General features: G+C 50.1%; 1 long non-coding RNA gene across 3 annotated transcripts; it reads right to left on the bottom strand.

Annotated features, from left to right (window-relative positions):
- Window positions 1-2,437: 2,437 nt before the first annotated feature.
- LOC128795352 (uncharacterized) lies at window positions 2,438-6,013 on the bottom strand. Of its 3 annotated transcripts, none has more exons than XR_008433494.1 (3): window positions 5,935-6,013; window positions 4,359-4,430; window positions 2,438-2,634 (listed from the first exon to the last, which is right to left on the bottom strand). It is a non-coding gene; the product is annotated as an uncharacterized LOC128795352 (long non-coding RNA). The 3 variants fall into 3 exon arrangements; XR_008433495.1 differs by lacking the exon at window positions 2,438-2,634 and adding an exon at window positions 2,711-2,921; XR_008433496.1 differs by lacking the exon at window positions 2,438-2,634 and adding an exon at window positions 3,723-3,806.
- Window positions 6,014-16,667: the final 10,654 nt, after the last annotated feature.

Here is a 16,667-nt window from a genome sequence, read left to right as displayed (position 1 = left end):
CAGCTCCAGGAACTGCAACTCCCCAGTTTGCAGGACAATGGGATGGCCAGTGCAGATATCCCCTGCACTGAGGGTGCTGCACAAGGCCCAGGACCCTTTGCTGCCCACCCTAAACCCAGACACCAGCCTGGAGTGGAGTTTTTGTGCAATCTGGCAGCCAAGCCCTTGTAGTCAGTGCTGATGCCAGAGGTCTGGGGAATGGCAGATTTGCTACCGTGATCTGGTCACGGATGCTAGGCCCTGGACTGATGTGTCCTCATCCCCACCAGCTCCACCACCTCCCTGCATCCCTCCCTGCCTGACCTACCTCCCTCCTCATCCCTGTAGGACACTGCTCTTACCCTGAAGATTGGACCCCCTGCCCTCCCCTCCTCTTTGAACACAGCAGTCCCTGCACCACTACTCCCAGGATGGCTGTGTATGCAGAGACTGGTTCCAGTCCTGGCAGGGAGAATCAGGTCTGCCCCCAGATCCAGCAAGGGCATAGTGTGCCACCGAGCTGGGGCTGAGAGGGAGTCCAGCCCTTCAGTTACAGCAAAGGCAGCAGAGACACTCCTGATGGCTGTGTCATGATAGAAGTAATGAAAAAGTGCCCAAGTTAAACCCTGACCATCTGTCTCTGTTTTGTAACCTGCTTCTCTGGCTGGAGCTGGCAGCTTGACACTCAGCTGGCTTTGGACCTTTTCCAAAGGTTATTGCAGGGAGTGTGAACCATCTTGCCATGGCCTTGGGCTCCCAGACCAATTTCTTCATGGAAAAAGCTCTGGGTGAGTTCTAGACACAGCACTTGGGCAAAGATGGGGCAGTTGTGTGTGGCTGGGAGCCCCTTGGAGCCAGCACACCCAGGTTTGCAGCCCACCAGCAGCAGAAGAGGCAGGCACAGGGAGAAGGAACCAGGAATCGAGGAGGGGGTCTGGGCACAAAAACTCCTTTGTGCAGCCCAGACACACAGAGGCCACAGCAGCCCCGAGAGACCTGGCAAGTCCCTGTCCCCTTACCCAGTGACAGAACAAGCTGTCACTCCTCTTCCCCCCACTGCATTTGCTGTGGTTGCTCATTGTTTGTATTTGGACATCCACTGGGTACTGGTGAAAGCACTGAGAGCCCAGACTCACAGAGTTTCTTGTATTTCAACACCAGTGATTATTCATCCAGTAATCTCACATTGGAGTGTGGTTTGTATTATTTGCTACTCTTCAGTGTCCTGTTTAAAATGTTTCCAGTCCAGGCACAGGAAGAGCTGCCCTGTGCCCAACCAGACACACGCACATGCAGCAGAGCTCACTGGCACAAAGCACTTCCCAAACATCTTCCACACAGCATGTGGAAACAACCCAGCTCAGCTCAGCAACCCTCATCTTTCCCCAAAGGAAAGATGTTTGCTATGGTGATGACCTCTGTCTCCATAACCAATCATTAAAACAGAGTATTTATTTCCTATCTTCTTCTGTTTCTCCTGGAGGATACAATCATGTCCCAGAGTCAGCTGTGCAATAATTCCTGTCCCTGCCCACTGTGATCCCAAGAGCAGGAGAGACATTGTCCAAAGGAAATGTCTCCAGCTGATGGGGAAACCTCCTGGGGAGGGCAAGATATACTGGGCTGGCTAGGAGGCAAAACCAGAGCTGGTTTGGAGTTGGAGTACTCTTCTGAGCAAGAGGTCAAAGTATTTCCCAGAACTTCCCTGCTTGTAGGTGGGGGAAGAGCCTGAAAAGAGTTGATGCAGATTGGTTTTAGACCTTGTTTTTTCCTATATACCCTTTGCAATGCCTCAGCTGCCACAATGCAGGTGTGACATGAGCTGACAGCATGGAGAGATGCATCTGAGAGCAGCCAAACCTCTGTGACATTTGCAGCCCTCCAGCATCCCTGAACACATCCTGCTCTGCACACCCGGCTGGTTCCACAGGTCCAGTGCAAAGGACCCGCAGCTCGGGAGTTTAACAGAGCTGAGCAGAGGAAGAAGGGCAGCAGATGTCTGTCCTGTGCTGTGAGTTATCAGCCCAGACCTCAGCAGAGGAGGCCCTGAAGAGCCCTTTGCAGGTAAGGCTGTTAGATCTGCAACCTGCCCTGATCTTGAGCCTTAACAGCTGCCCAGCATGCAGAAAAGAGCTGTGCCACCCTCCCATCTCAGGGTACTCACAATAGTCAGTGCCTGAGAGAACATTTGGGCTCTGAGCAGAGGGAACAGGAACCCAGTTGAAATGCTGCACTAAAAATAGTCCCATGTCTGAGTGGAAGCACACTGTGGTTGGCTGGGGTTTCACATCCCCGAGGAAGCCTGAGCCGAGCAGGCACCCTTCACTCTCATTATTGTCCACCTCCCCCCTCTCCCTCCAGAGACACCCTGGGGACTAACTAGCAAATAAATGGCTTTCCACAGGACAACAATAGCTTCTGTGATCAATCTCCATGAGATGTGGTTTGGTAGCTTTGCAAGAATCAAGCCAGCTGCCAGTATGGCCCAGAATAAATGAGAAAAGCTGAAACAGAGCTGTGGGGATGGAGGCGAAACATCAGCGCCTAGGAACAGAGCCCAGGCCACCTCAGGAACACTGCAGAGATGGGACTGCCTGGCAGGAGCTGGGGATGGGTGACCCTGGGGAGCTGCAGTGCGGCCCTGCTTTGTGGATGCTGCAGAGGGAAGAACGCAGAGACAAGTTTAGGAATGAGCTGATGAGAGAAGCGCATCTCAGGGCATTTAATTTTAGCAGAGTCAGGCTACCAAGGATGTGGGTGTTTGTTCATTTGACTTGGCTGGTTTGGGTTTTCATTAAGTGCCTCCTAGAGCCACAAAAGCCAAACTCCAGATTAACCCAAATTTGCTGCCACAGTCACATTGCAGCACTCAGGATTGCAAATGCAGTCTGGACCAGACCTCATCCATGTGGCTTCTCCACACAGAACTCCCTGGCTTTTCACTGTCCAAAGGGAAAAGACAGATCAAAGTGGATGCTGGGTACCACAACCCAGACAGCCTCTGCCTCTGTACCCACTAGCTCATATCTGAAACCCCTCCTGCCCCTCCATGCCTGGTGTTGCACCAGCCCCATCCATGTGATGTTCCTCCTGACACGCCAACCAGCATTCCTGCAAAGCCCTCATTACTGAGGCCTATGCAATGAAACATGAGGGAGGTGGGTTAGGATTTCAGTGGCAATTCAAGAGTTTTTCACCTTTCCAGCGTCTGTCTTGGACATCTCACCCAGTGCAGAGGAGGGGTTTCTGCAAGCCACCAAATGCTGGGCACTTACCCAACAGTGTGCTTGCAGTTTCAGTGTCTGTTGGGTCAGAGACTACTGGGATCCTAGGGATGGTGCCTCACTGTCACAAAATATTATTGCTGATGGAAAAAGAAGTTTGTTGCTCACTCAAGAAAAATAAATCCTTGACCCTTTACGAGACCTGTGCAGTAGTGGCGCCGTTGACTCCTTGTGAAAGTGTGTGGGTGGGAAAATAATCTGTGCTGACTTTTCTGCTGGCTCTGTGAGCTGTGTCAGACATACACCCTCTCAATAGATGCCTGATAATGCTCAGCTACTCCTCTGCTCACAGCCTGCAAGCCCCTACAGAAATACTGACTGCGAGCCTGGAATTAGTCTCCCACTCATTATTTGAGAAGGACGTGCCTTTCACAGCCAAGTGGCCTCTATTTGCTTGGGGGGAAACGTGCTTATCTCTTATTTATGTGATTTATTTCTCGAGATTAATGCATCAAATTGGCTTGCTCCCAGCCTCTCAGTAAAGTCTTGGGTTTTGTGGGATCGTCCTGAACCACACAAAGTTTCACTGCCTGTTTTCTGAAACTGAGAGGAGGATTTTTATCTCGATCATAAAGCAGAAATTGGGGGTTTTCAAATCTAAGGCAGTCAGCATTGTTTTGATCTGCAGGCAAATGATAGCCTTCTCTGAGTTCAAGGAGGGCTATTAAATCAGCTCTGTGGAGATAGAGCAAACAAAACCAGACAGAGCAAAGGAGAGAGGGGGAATGTTCCTATTCACATAGGCACGAAAGCAGGGGAGGCAAGTTAATGATCAGCTCATATGGGGTGTTTACTTTTGCATGCCATTGGGGTAAACAGAGCCATGTCATCCCTCCAGCCTGCTCTTATTTATAAATACACAATAACATTTACAGCTGAGCTGGCTGGACTGCCCTGGGTCCTAGCTGGAGAAACCAGAGGGGTCTCAGCTCCCACTCCTGCATGGGACAAGCCCTGCTTTTAGGGCTCTGCTGCTGCAAATCCACCTTCCAGCTCAGTGTTTGTATTTCTTTTTGCTGGGAGGCATAAGCTCACCTGCCAGTGCAGTCCCTTGGAGATGCCCTTCTAAAAAATCTATGGCAACATCTTTCTCACCTGATTCCTGTGGATCCTTGGAGCCACCCCTTTGCATTGCTGGGTTCAGAGCAGCAGCAGGTCTCAGAGCCCCTGTTGGTGTTTTACAACAGCCTGAGCACACACAGAGACCAACAGGCTCGTCTTCCTGTTAGCCAACCCATCATGATGGCAGTCAGATTGAGGATTTGAAGTCATTGGTGTTATTGACTGCAGTTCATAGTTATCCTTCAAAGAAATCACATTTCACCTAAAACATAAAGTTTTTACAAATGCTATGAAGTTCCTGTGGATGCAACTATTTAGTGAAGCCCAGTGGAGGAAGCAGAACAGCAAATACTGGGCGATTAATTCACTGCAGCTGATAACTTAGTGCTTAATTTTTTTGTCCTGGATTCATTGATGACCACAGAATAAACTAATGATCTCCCATTTTTTTTTAAAGTTCCTGCCCTAGCTCTTGGTGCTGACCTGTCAGCACTAAAGGTACAGTGTGCTGTGAGTTTGGAATGTGCCTCCACGAGGACGTGTCACGCAGGGTTTGTCTGCATGCAGATTTGCACTGGCTAAAAGACACTGGTGCAACTTCCTGTACAGACAGGACTGGTAGTTTAAAGCAAATTTTTTTGTGGCTTACTTAAAGCCCACTTCCAAACAATTAAAATTAGACATATTCTTACTTAAGTCTAAGACACAGTGGTGGTCACATAGGTTTTTCCCACCTTAAGTGTTGCACCTGTAGTTTAATCATGTAAAAGTATGCACTGAATCTACATAATATTTCTGTGAATAATGACTGATACTTATTATTATTTTGTTAAGTAATTCTGTTGACACATTTCTGCCGGAATTTGCATAGAAGGCAAGAAATTCTGCTTCTGTAAATTGTCAGTGTAGTTATCAGGGACTATTCATCCTAATTTTTATTACTAAAACCATAATCTCATAATGATGGAAAAGAAAACTGAATAAACTGCTGAATAAATTGGGAATAAATTGGTTTACATGGGAATACATGTTTATAGAAAGTTGTTCACAGTGACAAATGCATCTCCCCATTTGCATTCATCCCCCCAAGGGGACTTGCAGAGCCCTTAATCAAATTAAAAATAGCCAAATGAGCATCAGTGGGTTGTATGTTTCTGAGGGAGGAGCAGTTCTGGGTTGCTTGATGTCCCTGCCGTACAAAAAGCAAGTAATGCCCGAGCTGGCATGGATGTTGTCATGGGTGCTGTCTCTTGCCATGGCACTGCTGGCATTTTAGGCTAATATCAAGATCAGCACAGGATAAAAACTGGGAAAAATGTTATCACCAATTATTACATAATGAATGTGAAAATGCCAAACTTTGCACAGAACCTGATTCACAACAAATTATTCAACAGCTCTAATCAAGGTAATTTCAATCTGAAAGCATTTTCTATTGAAATCCCCAACAGTATTCAGGCCCACCATTCAGTGTTCATTGCCCACAGTTGCTCTTGTGTGCCCCAGGGTGGTGGGGCACCCCGAGGATGTGCCCACCAGAGCCCTGTCACCTGCCAAGGAAGCCAGCACAGCCTCTTTTTCAGGAATGTCAGATCCAAGCGTGACTCACACATTTCCAAAACTGCCATTCCCTTCTGCTGGGGTTTGCTCCATCCCTCTCCTCCATGGTGCCTCCAGGTGGATGTGCTCTTTGCTCTGCAGCTTGAGCCCTTGGGCCATGAGGTCACTGTGACTTCATGGACCTCATGCATAGTGGCACCTGTGGCCACGTCACAGGGACCAGCCCCTGGGGTTTGGAGCTGGGCATCAGTGCCGGGACAAGCCAGAACTGTCTCTGCTCTGCTGGAGCTTGGCTGGTCTCTGGGAAATTTGGCTGAGGCTCAAGCATTTGTGATGGAGGTTTATCCATGCTGCTGCCTAAGCTGGAGAGAGTGGCTGAGTTTCCAGAGGGACAGCCTGAAGCAAGTACAGGGAAGCTGCTGACAAAGGGTCATGGGTAGAGAGGGATGCTCTGAAATGTTTTACTCAGCACATGGAAGGACTGTGCAAGATGGTTTTGTAGTTAAAGCTCAGGCCAAGGCCCCCAGAGACTTGAGCTCAGAGCCTCCAAGCAGAACTCTGCATCCTTGTGCTCGCATTTCCCATCCACACAATGGGACAATGACCCTCCCTCGGCGCCTGGACGCCAGCAGGACAGTCCCCACGGCAGCTGTGACATGGACACCCTGCTCTGCTATGAAAGACAGACAAAGATATAAAAAGTTCTCGCTGTGCTTTCCTAAAAAAATGCTGAAGCTTTGCTAGACAAGACATAGGGGTTCTCCCTGCGGCAGCACCAGAAGTAACTGTGCAAACTGCCTGGCGCAATTTAATTCCTTTTCTGGAGTGACTAACACCTCTATTATTCCCATCTGACTGCTGCAGACATCCTGCCACACAATTGTGTTAAACTCTGTGGCGAGAAAGATAACTGGGCCTCAAATTAAATCATCCAGCACGTTTTAATATTAGCACAGGCGAGGAGTGAATTCCTCCTGGGCGGAATTCACCTCTTCTTGGCAAAACCAGCCCTTGGTTCCTCACCACCAGCAGTGATGTGCTGTGAATTATTTGTCTTTTTAGTTTGTGATCCCCTGGCCCAGGTAGAGGCTATTCAGTGCAGGGACCTGCCCTGCTGCCACTGCCCTTCACAGGGTGATGAAGGAGGTCCCAGATGGGTCATTGCATTGCTCAGACAGCTGGAGATTTATTCAATGAGGGCAAACAAGCTGTGGATATTAAGTGTGTGAGCAGATACTCCCATGTGAATAATTTGGTTATAACCAGAGTCTCATGGCATTTTCGCCTCTGGGAGAAAAGACAGCAAGAAAGGCAGCACTGAACCACAGCAGGGATATCCCAGGCTCCTTTGGCTGCAACAGGATGGCTGCTCTGTTTTCTTTCAAATATAGTTTTCTGCCAAAAATAACCCTCTGGGGTTTGTCACGGTGTCTTTTTCATAGTGAACTCCAAAAGCAAGTCGGGTTTGGAGGTGCTGAAAGCTCCTTTGCAGGGCCTGGCAGGCAGCCTGGCACTTTGGGGCGCTGCTCGCACCCGCTGTCCTGCCCTCCGGCCCCAGCCAGGGGTTTGCTTACTCCAGCAGCGTGAGAAGAAGGACTCCGTTTCAGGGGATGGAGAAATACGAATTGAAATGTGACCTGATGAGCCCGCAAAGTCACTGCAGAACTCCGGCCATGCAGAGGAATGTGGACTGTCCTGGCAGGCTGTGTCCTGACTGCAGGACCTGTTATCCCGGCATCTCTCACCGGATAAAGCGGCTCGGGGGCTACTGATGGAGATCCAGGGCAATGAAAGCTGCCTGCGACACTCGGACCTTTCCCCACCGGTCCTGCGGGAATCCCTGCGGCTCTGGGATGGGGCAGCAGGGTCTCGCCCGCAAGGCAGAGCTGCCTTGGGCTCCCACTGCAGCAGCGCACACCAGCGCAGCCGGAGCCCTCGATCCCCCGGCTTCCCGGTGGGATTTCTGCACTCTTGCGCTCCCTCTGCTGGTCCTCAGCCCGGCGCCGCTCCCGCACCGCTCCCGCACCGCTCCCGCACCGCTCCCGCACAGACTCCGCTGTGCTTCCCCCCCTGTGCTCCCCAGGACCAGCAGCACCCTAGGCGTGTGTCCGCTATAGCCTGCAGCGAAGGAGAGGTCCCAGCGCCAGCCGGACAGACGGTGCTGCTGGGACTGCTCCAAGCAGGGCATGCCAGCATCCAGACGGGATCGGCATGTCCAAAACAAAAACTTTAAGACATGCTCTCGGGAGAGATATTGCAAGAGATGGCTGTGAAGAAGACGGCAAAGACTGGACTGGGGCTGCAGCGATCATGGTATTAAAGCTGCACAGAGAGGACACTGGATTTATCAGCCCAGTTTTGTAAAAACACACTGGGTAGCTTTTTGCACCAACGCCCCCATAGCTTGCACTGTTGGTGTCACCACTGTCAGAGGTGATGTGCCCCACTCTGACATTGCACAAGTACAGCTGGCCACCAACCTGCCACCAGCAGAGATGGAGGACATCAATATGGAGCAAAGGCTGCAGCTTGGCACAGTGGCCACCAGACACCAGCCCGCTCAAGGGGACAAGAGCACACCAAATCGGGCCAGGACATCGTGCTGCAAAGTCTGGTTTGCAGGCTGTGCTCCAGGACTGCATGGGGTTCTCCTGCACTTTCTGTCTCAGCATTACTTGCCAGCTTTATTAGAAAGCTTGTTGTTGTTTTAAGGCTGCTTTCTAGTGGTTATTGCCAACGAGGGACTGAGGTGGGGGAGCTACTCTCTGCACGGCGCAAATGGCAGCTGCCAAGACACCTTCTCCAAGGCCCCATAATAACTTGGTTATGGCTCAGGCTGCCTTGTCTCAGCCAGACATCTCAGAGAGTCACCCAGCACGGGAGGCTGCTGCACAGCCAGCCCTCCCAGGTCAAAGTGCTGTGTCCCCATCCTCGTCCATGCAGTGACATCCAGCTGTCTCATTCACTGCCATGGTGTGGTCGTGTTCTTGACATTCTTGAGACTCAAGACAGGAGTTACTGCTTAGCAAAGGAGGAAATACCTGCCCCAAGCAAGCTAAAATTCACTGTGCCCCAGAAGCAGCCCAGCATGAAAAGGAGCTCCAAAGCAAGGAAGAGGATGTAAATTGAACAACAACAAAAAGAACGCTGTTATCCTTCTCACACAGCCCTCTTCTCCTGTCCAGTGCTCCCACTGCACTCTGGAAGCCACAGTGACCCACTGTGCATCTCTGACTGAGGAGGCTGTGCTGGGCCAGCCTGGGGTGGCTGGCCTCTGCCACTGCCACCCCAAAATCCAGGCAACTCGATGCAGTGTCCAAGTCCAGCCTTCTCTGCGGGCAACAGGCAGCCCGACAACTCCCAGCAGTGCATGTTGCTGTTCAGGGGGTGCAGACTCGGTATTTGAGAGCTGCTTTCCAGAGCAAACAATAAATCTTTAAAATAAGTGTGGGGTTCTCTGAAAGTCACTGAATTCAATGGCTGAGCCCTGCAACAAAGGCTCTTCCTGAGTGTGGTGGCTCCCTGCCCACCGCCCTCCCGGGGGGACGGCAGAGGCGGCTGAGAGGAGGTGAGTGCTGGCTCCAGTTTGTAAACCGTGGCTGCTGGAGAAAACAAAACCTGAACAGACGTTTCAGTAGGTCTCAGTGCCTTTCACTGACGCAGCTGGTTCCCAGGGGTGACCAGCACCATGAGCTGCTGCTTTTCCCAGCCCCAAGGCACCTGTCTGCCCATGGGGCACTCCCTTGAAACCCTTTCAGGGGGAGTTGCTGGTGCTTCTGCCAACACCAGCTGCAAGTGCTGGGTGATGCCCCACAGACATTCCTCCTCGTGCAGAGCTCACAGTAGGTTTCTGCCCATCACAGAGCTACTCCCATCTAACCACCACCCCACACCCCAAGTACCTTTAGGGTGTCCTGTTCTGCATTGGCACCCCTGGCAGGGAACAGCCACCTGTCAGTGCAGGCACCCACCGTGACCCCGAGCAGTGGTGTTAAAAGAAACCAGCTGCTTCTGCATTTGGCAGGTTGGTCCTTGCCTGAGAGGAGGTGAAACTCCACATGTGACTGACTGCTGCAGAGCCATAGAGGACAAGACAGGCACAACTGGTGTTCTACAGCACGGAGCATTCTCCAGGCGAAGCATCATCATTGCCCCTTTCACTTTGTACAGATTTTTAGACAAAATATTTTCTGTAGAAAAATCCCTCATCTTTCAAAACTGATTCCTCTGCTTCCTGGGAGCATTTTTCCGGGTGCAAACAAACAGTTAAACACATGTAGCTGTCTCCCATATTAATTCTCCTTCGTATCACAGACAGCTGATATCCTTTCAGTGCATGAAACCACAAAGGCAAAGTAAGTGAAAGCATAGAAGAATCAGGGCTCAGATGGTGAAATCTTCCCAACTGGAGGCTGCTAAAATGAAAAAGTTTTCCTATGGTTGAGAATAGCCCCGTTATCTCTCAGGGAGGCAGCAAACTTTCCTCTCTGAGGAATAGGTAAGTAGGTAACACCAAGTGAGGCAGTCTGGCTCAAATCTGCTTGAGGAGAAGCTCTACAATATATTGCCATATACTGAGAGAAACACATAAGCTCCATTACTCTTGTTAATTCTGCAGCAAAATTATTTTTCCAAATCTTCCCCAAACCAGATGTGGAAATATTTAGCTACCTCTGCAGTCCTCCAGGCTCAAGACTGAACTAAGTGTTTTGAAGCAGATGGGAGGCAGAGGCAGATGGAAACCGTGACTGGTTTCAGTGAAACTCATGGATTTCCCAATTCATGGTATCATTTCCTGACATCATGAAACTAATTTGGGCTTTTTCTTCTGTCTCTTTACAGTTAGGTATTTTCACTAATAGGATGAAATTCTCTTTCTTGCAAACAAAATTTGATTTCTTTCCTATGAGGAGTATAGAAATGTAGATTTTTTTTTCCCCAGAAAAAAAAATTGAGAATTAATTAATTTTTTATTAGAATACTTTGTTAGATGTAGTCAGTGCAAAATACCAAACTAAAAGGCAGCAGCTTCAATAGCCTTTCTCATCACTGACTCTCCCAAATCACAAATCAGTCTGCAAAACAAAAGGGAGACCACCTTGCTTTCCTCCTCGGCTTTCCCCTGTGGGTGACACAGCCCTTCTCTGCTGGGTTTCTGTGTCTCTGTGTCTCCTGCCCCCTTGGTGTGCTCCCATGAAGCTGGGACACTCAGGACCATGCAATGCACGTGTCTGCCAGGCTGATGGGCTTCCTGGGAAGGGCTGAGCTGATCCTGGAAGCCGATGACTGCCATGCAGCCGTGGGTCTCCCACTGCTTTTCCGGGCTGCAGTCAGGGCACAGCAACAGGAGCTGCCCCACAAGACACTCTCCATGCCCCCTCCATTAAAAGACACTAATTATTTTTTGCAGTTTTCAGCACCCACTGAAATAAATAACGTTGGGCAAACATAATTGCAGACACTTTTCAAGCTCTCAGGGTGGACGGCGATTCTACCGTGCACATTGCTTGGATGTACATGTGCATTCCTGCAGGGAGCTCTGCTCTGTCCCTTCACACCTGGTTGAGTTTCCCCCACCAGCATCATTCCCAGCAGGGCAGGCTTTGGGGCTGGCATGGGGCCTGATCCTGCACCCCATCCTGCGGGCAGCCTGGAGGCACTGCCTGCTCACTGCCTGCACATCCTCTCCTGTTCCCCATGAGAGCTTTATCACACCCACTAAACTTGACATTTCATAAAGGAGAAAAATTAATGAAAGACGAGCAGAGAGAAGCACTAATTTAGGAAAAGCACTAATTAGACATATTCTGGGTGGTCTCATTTTGGCGTTCTGCCTTTTAGGCTAGACTGGTTTTGCTGTCGCTTCCCTTTCTCACACTTTTCCTCCTCTCACCTTTCCCACCCTACAGCGATCCCTGCAGGGGATTTCTGTGGTGTTGGGCCATGGTGTCTGGGGGTCACAAGGCACTGCTGGGTTGATTGGGTGCAGTGCAGGACTTTCCTCCATCTCCCCAGACTGTTCAGCACACAGTGCTCTGGACACCTGCACTGTCACAGAAGCCAGCGCGGGTCACAGGTACAGACACACCAAGGCATGGGAAGCCTCAGGGATGCCTGCAGCTTTCAAGTGACAATGTCCAGTGATGATGTGAAACACACAGACACACAGAAACGGACACACACACACATATATACACAAAAACACTACTTCTTTCTCTACAGATAACGCTACAGTTTGCATTTTCAATGGCAAGGATAAAGCTCTTAACAGAACTCACTGGAATTGGGCCAGATGTGGCAGCTAAGTGCCCGGTATTCTGTCCCAAAAGACACAACTGTACGTGAATTTACAAAGCAGTGTGTGGGGCAGTCACTCTCCATGCAGGCTTTGGCCTCCTGCTCACACAGCATCTCTTTGCACCCAGGACAATATGAGAAATACAATTTGAAGCCTGTTTTGATGTTGCTTCTGCACTTTGAGTTGATGAATTAATTCCTGGTGCAAACCTGCAGTATTACACAGAAAGTCAGATCTTACATGGCTTTAAATTCCAGATTCATCCTTGAAGTCTCCATGCTAGTTGGAGGCACCATGAGATAAAAAGCACTTAAAAGAAAGGAAGATGTGAACAAAATGCCTCCCCATGAGCTCTGCCAGCATTGATGGGAGGGTATGAGCAACAATTCTTCATCCTGCTCCTCAGAGTGAAAAACACTCTGTTGTACAGCAGGTGCAACTCAAAGTAATTGAGTAATTAAAAAAACCTGAGCAATTTAGGGTAAAAGGTTTGTGTAAAGGTATATTGTGCCCTGGCCATATAGAAACTTAATTAATGTATATCCCCAGGAGCAATGCTTGTCTTCCTGTTAAAACTCTGCTAATAGGATGACTGGAGCACAGCCAACCTGCACACCCAGTGCCATGATTTTCCTTCCCCCCCTGGAACACAGCACAAGCAGCTGGGATCAGCACAAAATGGTTATCCCAGCTCAAAAAAGCCTTATTAGAAAGCAACACTTCACTTCAGAAAAATGTCAGTTTCCATCAACAAAACTCAGGATTTTCAAAAGCAATCAAAATCTCGGTGGGAGCTGGGTCCCTCAAAAGCCCCCTGAGATAAACTTTCCCTAGGCAGGGTCCAAGAGCCACCAAAGCGAGTGGTCTTGGGCTGGAGAGCCACAGTGGTGCGTGACACTTCCCAAAGCATTTCCATTCCACCCCAGGGTGGGAAACCAGGGAAACGCCAGCAGTCAGAGAGCTTGGGGCTGGTGTGCTGGGCTGTCTCCAGCATTTGGACTCTTGTCCCTGTCCTGCACAAGCCCAGTCCATCTCTCTGAAATGCACAGCTTCACTGCTTGGGTTTTCTTTGGACTATTCTAGGAGCTAGCCTTTAGGAATGAATACATTTTCCAGGTAAAAAGCTAGGAGCCAGACCATCCTCCCTAGGAGGAGGGCCGAGGGCATCTAAAGACCACTAACCTACCATTTCAGACTCCTTCCATGTCTAAGGAGTTCCTTCTGGGGCTATTGCCTTGAATTGTACAAAATGGCTCTTGGACATATAATTTAAGACTATGTGTCATATGGCAGAGGTCCATGGGATGGTCACGGAGCACAATATATAAAATGTTCAGCTAGAAATATCAGTTTCCCTACAGTATCAGCATAACAAAAACTTTTGCAACCGTCTGATGTTGGGACTGGTTTGTATTGCAAATGTCCTTCTCTAATCTACAGCTCTGTATTAAATAACACATTATCCTATCATGACATTTGGCTTTGCCAAGAGAGTACAATATTTACATGTACATGCCCACAGCACTGTATTTCTGACAGAATACTGTATCAATGACAAATTGCAGGTTTGGTAACACAAGTCAGAAAAAGTTTTAAGCGTGCTGGCATTGGGGAAGTCAGAGGAGCTTGTTTACATACAGAACAATTACAGGAACAGACAAAATTATTGTGTGCTGATAAATATTGATCTTCAAAATTGTAAACACTTTTGTATGCAGAAGCTGGAGAGCTGCTGCAACAGATAATTGCTCAATGCTGTTTCAAATCAAAATGCAAAAATTGCTTTCAAGATGTGAGCAGCTCTTCACTCATGAGTTGGGGCATCTTCTGCTGATGGCAGCTGCTCAAGGACAGAGTCAGCAGACATCTCCACAGCCAACAGGCTGGTAGTCATCTCACAAAGACAACACTTCTGCCAAAGAGAAAAAAGTGGGAAGTGGTTCAGCCCTTTCTGGAGTGACCTTGATGTGCAACTTCCCTCCCACCCCCTCTGAGCTCTGCTTTTTGTATCCTGCCTCTGTGCCCTCTCAGCCTCCATGGGAAAACCTGTGCAGTGATTTTGGGATGTGATCCTGCAGCAGCATCTTCTGCCCTGCCCTCCTTTCCATGCTTGCTGTAGTTCATACATCCATGGGGAGAGTTCACAAAAGGGCCAGAAATATACAGAAAAATGGGTCTGAGCTGAGCCCAGGCTCTGAACAGCCAGGTCACAGCAGCGGTGCCAAGGGCTTGCCTGGGACAGGCTGGAATATCTCACTCTTCCTCGCCCTGAATTTAGTTAGAATGTTTTACAGGCAGTTTTCTATCGAGACGTCGGCCGTGCTATCAACCCACCCCCTCCCCTGCACATAATCAAAATATTTTGATAACCAAAAAATGTCAGGCAATACAGCACATTTTGCAGTAAATAAATACAGCAAATAACTGCAAAGGCAAGGAGGGGAGGACTGGGGAGCTGGTTCCTCTGCTGAAGGTTTCCATCTCCAAACAACAAAAAGATCCTTTAAAATTAGTGTTTCACTAAAAAACAGGTATTTTCTACAAAAACAACCCCCCTCTAGTGAAAGAAAGGAGGCTGATGGGAGGGAATGTCACGCTGCTGGTTCACACCTCGGGAGCAGAGCACAGGCCCTGGCACAGCCGCGTGTGGGCCCGGCAAGGCCCGGCAGGGCCCGGCCGCTCCTCACGCCAGACAAGGAGCGATCCCATGAACGGGCCCTCGGCGAGCTCCTCGGCACACCCCAGAAACGTGTGACAAATTGCAATGACAAGGCTGCGCTGGCAGGCTGGATGGCGGGCAGTGAAATCCCTGTCCAGACAGTGCTATGATCCGGGCACTCTTTGAGCCAAGGGAAGGCGGGAGATGCTGCCAAAACCCCATGGGCATGGCCACCACACCCATTTTCCACACTGCAGAGTGGCTGAGGGGGCTGCGAGCACTGAGGGTGCCCAGGGAGCCAAGGCTGGGAATGTCACACCACACACAGAGCCGGGGGAATTGCGGAACGCCAGGGCCGGTGCACAAGGGCAGATGAAGGAGACATGGAAAGAAACCAAGCACTAATCCACTGTTCAGTCTGGTCACAAGCGACTGAAAGGCTGGAGGAAGGGGTTAGTGCACAAGTCAGAGCTCAGGATGGGCAGTTTACTGTGCTGGAGGGGTAATGCAATAAATAAAAGACCCTGGTCCCCATTCTGCACACCAGGAACCCACTTTCTGTTCATTGGGAAACACAAGGTGCTGTGGCTGTACCCACACCTGGTCCTTTCCACTGCCCCAGGCACCCCAGGCTGCCCACCTGCACTCCTTGTGCCCTACACAGCCCCTGCAGACACAGGGGCTGTGTCTTTCCCATGCTAAGCCCAATGTTAGGATGCACTCAGGGGCTGGTTAGACACTCCTCCAGAAGCAGCACAATTTATTAGCCCAGTAGCAGTGGAAAGTTTCCAGGCTGGGCAGGATGCTCCGGCAGCGAGGCGGGTGGGGACTGGGCACTGTACAAGGCTCTTGCTGCAACAGGAAAGCAAGGGCAGCATGGGCAGCACAGCTCTCAGACCCCAGGGGCAGCTTTTGAAGAGGTGTTTCTCCTCAGCTGTTTGTCCCCTCCAATGTCACTTGTCCCACCAACAGCCCTCCTCAAAGGGCACGTAACCTCCAAGTTTTTTCTTTATTCTTCTTGCACTTGCAGAAGCAGATGCAAGCCCAGCATTTGGGCTGGTGATGGGCAAACAGAATTGGTCTCCTCAAAGTGTTTCCTGCCTTTACCACCAGCCTGCAGCACGGAAGGAGTGGCCACAGCTCACCCCTGTGACAGGGAACAGAAGCATCTCAGCAGGCCACATTTCAGATGTGTGGTGGGGGAAATGTTTATTTTTTTGAACCAGTTCCATAGCTGCCACCTCTGCAAGGACATCACATTCTGAGTGTCTGACAAGCCCCAGCTTGGCTGGGTGTCTGTACCTCAGGCAAGGGAAAACCAGAGGGCCTCAGAGCATCTCCACATTCCTTGGAGTGGGACAGAAATGCCTCGAGAGCCAGGGACAGCGACAAACAGGAGCCGGGCAGGGCCCCCACAGGTGTGCCCGTGGGAGGGCAGGCAGCAAACAGCTTTTCTGGGGTATTTTGGGCTTTTTGCTTTCAGCCCCAGTGATCCGTGGGGTGCATCTCTGCTTGGCAGCAGCAACCGTACAGCATCCATCTGCAAAAACACCCCAGCAAACAGAACCCCGCGCCCTCCCCCAGTCTCTGTGAGCAGCATTCATTCCTTGCTCTCACTGTAGATCCGGCATGCCGAGTCCTTTCTCCCCAAGAGTATTCTCCCTTTACAAAGCAAGATCATAAAGCAGTGACATAATCCAAGCTTGGCAAACACTTTTGCTGATGTTAAGCCAGTGCCTTTCGTGGTTCTCACTGCAGCTTTTGAGGCCATGATATACATGGCGCAACCAGCTGATTAAATGTGCAGGAGCCTCCCAAGATACCA

Source organism: Vidua chalybeata, chromosome 14 (assembly GCF_026979565.1).
Source record: "Vidua chalybeata isolate OUT-0048 chromosome 14, bVidCha1 merged haplotype, whole genome shotgun sequence".
Classification (NCBI taxonomy): Eukaryota; Metazoa; Chordata; class Aves; order Passeriformes; family Viduidae; genus Vidua; species Vidua chalybeata.
This window is presented reverse-complemented; position numbering and strand designations above follow the sequence as displayed.